An 11,662-nucleotide genomic window follows, 5' to 3' on the forward strand; every position below is an offset into this window, starting at 1 on the left:
GCAGAATTGAAATTTTGACGATGCTAAACGGTTAAGGGTCTCAATTTATACCTGCAATATAAATATCAAATGATTTCATTGAAAAATAAAAAAGTTAGACGCATTCCAAAATTTGTAAACAAAAAATCCAATGCACGTGCATGCACATGCATGCATTTTCAGACAAAATGACGTTCGTTCCGCACATCTACATAGAGTATTCTATCATCCTAAAAAGGTTTCATCTTGATCCCTTCAGTAGTTTCTGAGAACACTCGTGGACAAAAAAGGGTGACAAGAATAAAGAAAGAATAATAATAATAATAATAATAATAAGAAACAGAGTAAAACCAATATGTTCCCAAACTTTGTTTGGGGAACATAATAAGAAACAGAGTAAAACCAATATGTTCCCAAACTTCATTTGGGGAACATAATAATAAGAAACAGAGTAAAAACAATATGTTCCCAAACTTTGTTTGGGGAACATAATAATAATAATAATAAGAAGAAACAGAGTAAAAACAATATGTTCCCAAACTTTGTTTGGGGAACATAATAAGAAACAGAGTAAAAACAATATGTTCCCAAACTTTGTTTGGGGAACATAATAATAATAATAATAACTAGTACTTATTGTAATGGGGACCGTTACAGATGTTCCCCAAACATTCCCCCATTTAGTAAGTCGTGACATTTATTTCAGTACATGTTGTTTTGATCATTGCAAAGTGTGTAGCATGTGAATATATAACTATCTTATAACGTTCAGTCCATTTCATACTATTTCAAATCAGTTATAAAGATCTGCGAGTTTTGTACACGTGCACGTACGTGCATATGAATAATTCGACCATCTCGATACATTACAAGTCTTACTATATGAGTACAAGAGAAGTTTCACAACTGTTCAATGAAAAACGAGAAATTAACGGCAACTCAAAACTACAAAGACCGAAATCAATACACGTGCATACACGTGTGCGTGAGTACCACACAACAATTTTGTTGATGCTAATCAATAGACATTTGAACAATATACTTACTATATGAATTTGGTATCGATCGCTTCACTCTTAAGAAAGTTATTGGGATTTCAAAATCGTCCAATCATAATTAAGCGCACGTGCATTCGCGTGCTGGGAAGTGATTTTGAGACTATTAATAAATTGAGAGGCCCAAAACACACCTGCAACCTAATTTTCAAACCTATTCATTGCAATCTCAAAATGTTATAGACCAATACTCAAATTTAGACGTCAAAAATTACAATGCACGCGCATTCACGCGCACGCGATTTTGATAATGGAAAATTTGTTGACACCATTTCATAGACATTCATATCATAGATCCTCAGGGTAAATTTGAATTCATTTCAATTTTTAATTCAATAGTTATGACCATTTTAGTACCCGAAAAATGAAAGAAAAGCTATGCACGTGCATACACGGGCACGTGAGTATGACTCAGCATCAATGTTGATGTCATTCAATAGACATTTGATAGATATACTTACAGTATAAATTTCATATTGTTTCCATCATTTATAAGAAAGTTATGGCGATTTGAAAATCGTCCAATCACAATTTAGCACACGTGCATGCACGTGCCGGATGGTAATTATGACTATACACTTTTGTTAGGAATATCAAGATATATATACAATACAAGTTTGAAAAGATTTTGACAAAAAACAAAAACGTTATGGTCAATGAAAGAATTGAACCTTCAAAAGACAATACACGTGCGTGCGCATGCGCGTTTGCAATTTTTATTACATCGATCTGTAGATATTTGGCATGTCTACCTATCCTGTAAATATCATTAAATTTCCTTGATTGGCATGAATGTTATAAACGGTTTTGTATTATCCAATCAAATTGAAGCACACGTGCATGCGCGTGCAGAATTGAAATTTTGACGATGCCAAACGGTTAAGGGTCCCATGTTATACCTACGATATAAATAGCAAACGATTTCATTGAAAAATAAAAAAGTTAGACTGATTCTAAAGTTTGTAAACAAAACCTCCAATGCACGTGCATGCACATGCATGCATTTTCAGACAAAATGACATTCGTTCCGCACATCTACATATGCTATACTATCATCCTAAAAAGGTTTCATATTGATCCCTTGAGTAGTTTCTGAGAACACTCGTGGACAAAAAAGTCCCAAGAAGAAAGAAAGAATAATAATAATAACTAGAAACTCATTACTAGTAATGAGTAGGTCTTCCGTTAGACCACTTCCGGTAAAGAGCTTTCTATTCCTACGAAAATCATTTAAATGTATCAGAAAATGTGCCTTAACAATGAATGAGAAATGTATTGTCGAATTTTTTATTCTTTTCTCGTAACTTCCGGTGACGACCGGAAGTACTATTCAGATGCGTTTTCCTATAAATGACAGCGACTCTTTACTGTCGATATTCCCTGAAAATTTCACGTCTCTATCTGAAAGAGTTCTCAACAAAAAGAAGTAGACTAAAGAAAGAAAAAGTAGTAGGTTACTACCGACCGGAAGTCAATTTTGAAAAACAAAATTATCAAAACTTTAGAAGTTGATACTTTTATTAAGACATGTGAAAATCATATGAAAGACTTCAAATATAAGCGAGCTTTATGGGAACAAAGAGACGAAAAGTAAAAAGATATTTTAAACCACAAACCGGAAGTAGTCGTTTTGACTACCGACAGAGTCAATATTCTTTTGACACTTTGAAAGAGAGTTGATAAACTAGTATACGTTTCAATTTAAAGGAAAAAGTTTTAAATTTGCCATTCTTTCCATCACTTCCGGTGACGACAGGAAGTGACGGTCGACATGTTCAACCCCCTGCTGCACGCTTACAAACGGAGAATGATCATCCCTGAATATTTGATGAACCTATATTTTACCTTTTCCAAGAAAAATACTGGGCAAAATTCCTTTTGAGAAACAGAAAATCGGCCATATTTTCCGACCGGAAGTGAATGTTGTAAAAACAAAAATATTTATAGCAAGGTCATTTCATAAGACATTATTCCTGAAAATTTCAAGAAAATCTATCCACCATCTCTGAGAAATCACTCGAAGAAATCGGAAAATCGACATTTTTCAAATACTTCCGGTATAGACCGGAAGTGACGGACGAAAAAATTGAATGTATGTGTACAATGGACTAATGTTAGTTGATCAACTCTACAAATTTCAAGCGTCTATCTATATTCATTATTGAGAAACTGAAAAAACAAGGTTTGAATATGTCCACCCCATATCTCACGACCGGAAGTGAATTTTACAAAAATATTTCAATTTGCACTAGACATTTTTAATGTCTATAACATATGTAAAATTCAAATCATTAACTTGTTTTATGACCGAGATTTATGGTACTGAAAAATGAGAGAATGAATAGTTTTTCTTTCATATAACCGGAAGTTGGAGATTCAACTTCCGGTGGGGTCAATAGTTTTTGAGAATTAGAACGAGACCTAATAAACTGATATAAGTTTCAATTTGAAAGAAAAAAGTTTGAAATTTATGAATTATTAATCACTTCCGGTGACGACCGGAAGTGACGGCCGACATTCTTACCCCCCTACTGCACCCCTACAAAGTGAGATCTATTAACTCTGAAATTTTGGTGACTCTATCTTTTACCGTTTCTGAGAAAAACGATTGACAACGAAAACAGCTCATAAGCCGTATTTGCCGACCGGAAGTGAATTTTACAAAAATATTTCAATTTACTCTAGACATTTATAGTGACTATAATATATGTAAAACTCAACTCATTAACTAGTTTCATGACCGAGATTTATGGCACTGAAAAATGAGAGAATGAATAGTCTTTCTTTGATATAACCGGAAGTTGGAGATTCAACTTCCGGTGGGGTCAACATTTTTTGAGAATTAGAACGAGATATAGTAAACCAAAGTAGGTTTCAATTTGAAAGAAAAAAGTTTGAAATTGATGATTTATTTGATCACTTCCGGTGACGACCGGAAGTGACGGCGACAAAAAATATTACGTGCATGCACCATAGAGAAAATAGATCTCTCATCCCTGAAAGTTTCATTCGATTATCTTTAGTAGTTTTCAAGTTTACCCCCAGACAAAGTTTCTTTCAAAAACCGGAAAATCGGACGTATCTGACGAACGGAAGTGAATTTTGAAAAAATGAAAAAAATGCCTCGAGGTACCATCGTTCTCTATAACCTGTGAAAGTTTCAGGAAAATCCATCCAACGGTCTCGGAGACGAAAGGGAAAAAAAAAAAAAAAATAATAATAACTAGTTCTAATTGTAACGGGGACCGTTACAGATGTTCCCCAAACCTCCCCCAATTAAAAAGTGATGTCCTTGTGAATCTATAGGAAAAAATCATTTTATTTTAGCCTTTAATTACATGTAGTACGTTCAATATTGTCATTTCAGTACCAAGAAATGAAAGGAAGCGTTGCACGTGTATACACGCGCACGCGTGTATGATTCCGAATTTTTGTTGATGTCGTTCAACAGGCATTTGTATCATATACCCACAGTATGAATTTCATAACGTTTCCACCAAATATAAGGACGTTATAGCGATTTTAAAATCGTCCAATCAGAAATCAGCACACGTGCATGCACGTGCTGAGCAGTAATTCTAACCACAGCAATTTGTAAGGAATACCAAGATACATCTAAACCCCTAATATGAATAGAATTTGATGAAAAACAAAAACGTTATCGTCCTTTAAAAATTGAACATTTAAAAAACGTTGCACGCGCATGCGCGTGTGCGTTGGCATTTTTTGTTACACCAACATATAGATACACATATTGTCTACGTATGCTGTGAATATCATCTCATTCTCTTCATAAATAAGATAGCTACAAACGTTTTAGCATTATCCAATCAAAATGAAGCGCACGTGCATGCGCGTGCAAATTGGTAATTTTGACCATGTAAATCAGTTAAGGGTCTCAATATCTACCTATGATATGAATTTCAAGCCATTTCAATGAACAACAAAAAAGTTAGACTGATTCCAAAGTTAGCGTACAAATTTTGTAATGCGAGTGCACGCGCATGCGTGCTGGCAAAATAACTATTATTTTTCATATGTACAAATGATATACTATCATCCTATTTAGGTTTTATATCGCTTCCTTCAATATTCTGATTTTCCATTTTTTGTACCAAAATTGCAATGCACGTGCGCGCGCGTGCATGCACGTGCAAACAAAATGACTATCACTATGCACATCTACAAACGCTATACTATCATCCTGGAAAGTTTCATATCGATCCATTTTGTAGTTTCTGAGAACACTACCGGACAAAAAAGTACCGGAGAAAAAGAATAATAATAATAACTAGAAACTCATTACTAGTAATGAGTAGGTCTTCCGTTAGATCACTTCCGGTAAAGAGCTTTCTGTTCCTACGAAAACCATTTAAATATATCAGAAAATATGCCTTAACAATGAATGAGAAATGTATTATCGAATTTTTTACTCATTTCTCGTAACTTCCGGTGATGACCGGAAGTACTTTTATGATGCGTTTTCCTATAAATGACAGCGACTCTTTACTGTCTATATTCCCTGAAAATTTCACGTCTCTATCTGAAAGAGTTCTCAACAAAAAGAAGTAGACTAAAGAAAGAAAAAGTAGTAGGTTACTACCGACCGGAAGTCAATTTTGAAAAACAAAATGATCCAAACTCTAGAAGTTGATACTTTTATTATGACATGTGAAAATCATATGAAAGACTTCAAATATACGCGAGATTTATGGTGACAAAAAGATGAAAAGTAGAAATGTATTTTATCAAGAAACCGGAAGTAATTGTTTTGACTACCAACGGAGTGAATATTCTTTTGACACTTTCAAAGAGACTTAATAAACTAGTATAGGTTTCAATTTACAAGAAAAAGTTTGAAATTTGCGATTCTTTCAATCACTTCCGGTGACGACAGGAAGTGACGGTCGACATGTTCAACCCTCTACTGCACGACTGCAAACGGAGATTTATAATTCCTGAATAATTGATGAACCTATATTTTACCTTTTCCAAGAAAAATGCTGGACAAAATTCCTTTTGAGAAACAGAAAATCGCCCATATTTTCCGACCGGAAGTGAATGTTGTAAAAACAAAAATAGTTATAGGAAGGTCCTTTCATAAGACAATTTTCCTGAAAATTTCAAGAAAATCTATCCACCATCTCTGAGAAATCACTCGAAGAAATCGGAAAATCGACATTTTTCAAATACTTCCGGTATAGACCGGAAGTGACGGACGAAAAAATTGAATGTATGTGTACAATGGACTAATGTTAGTTGATCAACTCTACAAGTTTCAAGCGTCTATCTATATTCATTATTGAGAAACTGAAAAAACAAGGTTTGAATATGTCCACCCCATATCTCACGACCGGAAGTGAATTTTACATAAATATTTGAATTTACTCTAGACATTTATAATGTCTATAACATATGTAAAATTCAAATCATTAACTTGTTTTATGACCGAGATTTATGGCACTGAAAAATGAGAGAATGAATAGTTTTTCTTTCATATAACCGGAAGTTGGAGATTCAACTTCCGGTGGGGTCAATAGTTTTTGAGAATTAGAACGAAACCAAATAAACCGATATAGGTTTCAATTTGAAAGAAAAAAGTTTGAAATTTATGATTTATTAATCACTTCCGGTGACGACCGGAAGTGACGGCCGACATTCTTACCCCCCTACTGCACCCCTACAAAGTGAGATCTATTAACTCTGAAATTTTGGTGACTCTATCTTTTACCGTTTCTGAGAAAAACGATTGACAACGAAAACAGCTCATAAGCCGTATTTGCCGACCGGAAGTGAATTTTACAAAAATATTTCAATTTACTCTAGACATTTATAGTGACTATAATATATGTAAAACTCAACTCATTAACTAGTTTCATGACCGAGATTTATGGCACTGAAAAATGAGAGAATGAATAGTCTTTCTTTGATATAACCGGAAGTTGGAGATTCAACTTCCGGTGGGGTCAACATTTTTTGAGAATTAGAACGAGATATAGTAAACCAAAGTGGGTTTCAATTTGAAAGAAAAAAGTTTGAAATTGATGATTTATTTGATCACTTCCGGTGACGACCAGAAGTGACGGCGACAAAAAATATTACGTGCATGCACCATAGAGAAAATAGATCTATCATCCCTGAAAGTTTCATTCGATTATCTTTAGTGGTTTTCAAGTTTACCCCCGGACAAAGTTTCTTTCAAAAACCGGAAAATCAGACGTATCTGACGAACGGAAGTGAATTTTGAAAAAATGAAAAAAATGCCTCGAGGTACCATCGTTCCCTATAACCTGTGAAAGTTTCAGGAAAATCCATCCAACGGTATCGGAGACGAAAGGGAAAAAATAATAATAATAATAATAATAACTAGTGATCCTAATTGTTCGCGAACAATTAGAGGGCTTTCCACCTGCAATGATTTTAAAAAAGACATTTAAGAATATTTAAGATGATGTACGAAACTCAAAATGACCAAGAAAATTTCATTAATCATTTTCACGATGACCTTGACCTTTGACCTTCACCTCATTTTGAAGGTCAAAGGTCATCGGTCTTAATGCAAGTGATCCCATGTCTCTATCTATATTAATGTAAAAGCTATAAGCTTAAAAAAATGTTAATCAAGATATTCAGGGGCAATAATTTGTTAAGGGGTTTTTGGTTCCTTTCGGTTAGCTTCTCAATGCTAAAAATACTTTGAAAGACGTTGAAAATGAAAAAAAATTAATTTTGGTGATGACCTTGACCTTTGACCTTGACCTCATTTTGAAGGTCAAAGGTCATCGGTCTTAATGCAAGTGGTCCCATGTCTCTATCTATATTAATATAAAAGTTATAGGCTTAGATAATGATATTGGAGACTTTCAGGGGCAATAACTATGCTTAAGGGTTTTTGTATCCCTTTGATTATTTTTTCTTTGCAAGACGGTTTTACTGTGAATTCATTAGCGAAGGTTTCGTGTCTCTATGACTTTCCGTTAAGTAGGAGTAGCGATAACAAGGTTTTCGACGCGAGTCTCCGAAATTCACAGAAGGGTCAGAGTTCAAAGTTGTAATACATACTATCAAAACCAATCAAGAAGTCAATACTTACCCATATAATATTTCAACGCTATCTTAAGCAGGAAAGAGAGTATAAAAAGTGCTATTTTTTCCTCTTTTCTGATGACCTTGACCTTTGACCTTGACCTAATTTTCAAGGTCAAAGGTCACCGATCCTATTCCAGTTGGTCCCATGTCTTTACGACAAACCGTGCTCAAGCTCGACATGTTTTACGAATAAATCGCAAAACATAAAGAGGCATTAACTCCCCTTAGGGGACACCGAACCCCTTCATTTGAAATTCTTCGCTTCTACTAATTACCCTCTGTGTTTTAGAAAAGGTTTCATCCTCCTATCATTTACGGTTACAAAGTAGAAGTGCTAACAATGATTTCTGCGAAAGGTCAAATAACTCCGTAAGGGGTCAAAGTTCAATTACGCAGGGTGAACTGTATTCGTTTCTCAAGAAGTACTATATGATGGACTATAAAGTTTTTCGATAAGTCTTAAGACGAAGATTTTTTTTGACGGCAGGAAAATAATAATAAACAGAACAATAACAATAGGACTTTCCACAGAAAGGTGGAAAGCCCTAATAATAATAATAAACAGTAGAATCACTAGAAGGTCTTCCGTTGGAGACGGAAGACCTTAATAATAAGAAACAGAGTAAAAACAATATGTTCCCAAACTTTGTTTGGGGAACATAAATATTACATAGAGAGTACATGATTTGTCTGTTTTAATGATGCAAAGAAAGTATGTCACACCCTGATGATTGCTGATACTACCTGAAGCTGAGATCTGCAAATCATGGTGTAAGAAAAACACCCTATATTAGCTTTTCACGGGCGTATCATGTACTGTTGGTGGTACTCTTGTTCGAAATTATTGTATAAAAAAATACATATTTTTCATAAAATATAATAGCTACATAACTTTAACAGTTAATGTTAATAAATATTTTGTTCCCAACAATAATGACATAAATATGTAAATATTGAACTACAAAAATGCACAGACTTGACAAGTACATCACACAACAGCAATTCCATTTGTCCAATGGAATTAATTATCTCAGCCATGGTGTTTTAAGGAGTTCATTTGGACATGCAAAGATTATTCTTATAAAAGTCTTGAACTGCATTTTGCATTTGTCCAGTTAATTAATGAGTATGTAAGAATGCTGCGGAAATGATATGTCACTCCTTTGTACATGTACATCCTAAAATTGTTAAGTATTTAAGTATCCTGCCTACAAGGTTTTCCTTCTCAGTGATACGACCTTCACTTTTGACCTTGAAAAATCCTGGAGCTTACGGTTCGGTCTGTATCCTGCCCACAAGGTTTTCCTACTAAGTGATAATATGACTTTGACCTTCGAAAACCAGAAGATTTCCTCCACTTGGCATGTTGAGTATGTGCACCAAGTTTGACGGTCCTAGCTCCAACAGTTCGGTCTGTATTCTGCCTACAAGGTTTACATATTAACTAATACTACAACCTTGATTGTTGACCTCTGACCTTGAAAAAAAAATAGGCATCTTCTCATCATCATGATCAAATGTACCGAGTAGTAATGTCCTAAAGCTTACGGTTTAATTTGTATCCTGCTTACAAGGTTTTCCTACTAAGTGATGTTATGGCCTTGACCTTTGGTTTCTGACCTTGAAAAACAATAGGCATCTATTTCTCATCATGGTGATCAAATGTACCAAGTTGCAATGTCCTGGAGCTTGCAGTTTGGTTTGTAATCTGCCTACAAGGTTTTCCTTCTACGTAATACTACGACTTTGAGCTTGTAAAACAGTAGCACCTTCCTCTCATCATGGTGATCATATATACCAAATTGCAATATCCTGGAGCATACAGTTTGGTCTGTATCCTGCCTACAAAGTTTTCCTACTAACTGTTACTGCAACCTTGAATTTTGATCTTGAAAAACAATTGGCATTTTTTTCTCATCATGGTGATCAAATGTACCATGCAGTAAAATCCTGGAGCTTATGGTTCGGTCTGTATCCTGCCCACAAAGTCCGGACAGACAGACGGACAATGCCATGCCGTCTTTGATGAGCTTATAAAAAGGTTACTGCACAACTCTCCAACATTTAAAGGGTTACCTCCCTGAAAACATGGCGTCTTTTTTTAAGGAGGTTTACTACATTATCATAATGGCGGACTTCCTTTTAAAATGGAAATATCAATATCAACAATGGAAATATCATTATTTCTCTATTATCCAACTGTCTAGCTCAGTTAACATGATGACTATTGATATGTTTTGAGTCTAGCAGGGGTTTGATTTTATTTCAGATTACTTTTTAAAACTGCATTTGGGGGGGGGGGGGGGGACAAAATAAGGTAAATTTGAAAGTTTTCAATTTCAAAATGTTCATGTACAAACCCTTCTCTTTTAATCCATATCATATTTCTCTGGTGTAGCATTCCTCCATAATAAATGGCCATATTTTTTGCTGCAAGTTATATTTCTTTGCAGACACACCAGTTAACAAAGTTTGTTGATCATCCACAAGAGTCCTAAATGGATTATGACATATATGGCCTCATCATCTAAATTAAAGGTCACAGTGTGACACACTTTCTACCTAGGATGCATTAACTGACTACATATGTAAGTTTGATGACTCTAGGCCAAATAATTGTCCAGTTATGAACTGAACAGAGGTTTGCCGTATTTGTCTATAGTATCTTAATCCAATGTCAGTGACCTAACCTTAAAGTGTGACACACCTTCTACCCTGGATGCGCATCAACAAAGTTTGGTGATTCTAGGCCTCGTACAGTTCTGAGCCGTACACATAAACGCTAACAGACGGAGGGACAGACACGAATGCCATAACATATTTACATTTCCAATGTTTTTGCATTTGGTATCTTTAAAAATTGTAATGATAGCCATTCCCCCAAGAATGCGTTGCAGTTGTAAACAATGAAAGTATAAATCTTACAAAATATAGTATGTCTATTTTAATGCCTGGGAATTACGACAGAAATAAAGTAGAATGTAAATATGAACAAGAGGCCCACTGGCTTTATCGGTCACCTGAGTATTAGTGAAAAGGATCACTACTCCCAAGGGCTATGAAATCTTGCAAAAATTTCCAGAATACCTAAGCTGAATTCTAATGTTCAGCAACAGTATATTTATAAAACAAGATGTGTTCTTAAAACTTGAATTCCCTCAAAAGTGCATACAATGATGAAAGGCTTTAAAAACTTCAATGCCCTAAAGTGCATGCACCGATGAAAGGCTTTACATAATATATGTATTAACATTAAAAGATGACTAATTTGGACCCATCCTAGAGTCAAAATTTTGGCTTGTGAAATTCACCATTTTTTGTCTATCCTTTTCTGCTATTCCTAAGTATGCATTTAGATTCTATACAGTATCAGCAAACTTAAAAGAAATCCTTCCAATTGTTATTATAATTTTGACACCACCCAGAAACCAAAGCCTTACCCCTAGGATCATGGAATTTAAAATTTTGGTAAAGGACTACCTACTCCTTCTAAATATCCATTTAGTTTCAATTTTTCAATTTAGTATCAATAGCACTAA

This window comes from Ostrea edulis, chromosome 1 (genome assembly GCF_947568905.1).
Source record: "Ostrea edulis chromosome 1, xbOstEdul1.1, whole genome shotgun sequence".
Classification (NCBI taxonomy): Eukaryota; Metazoa; Mollusca; class Bivalvia; order Ostreida; family Ostreidae; genus Ostrea; species Ostrea edulis.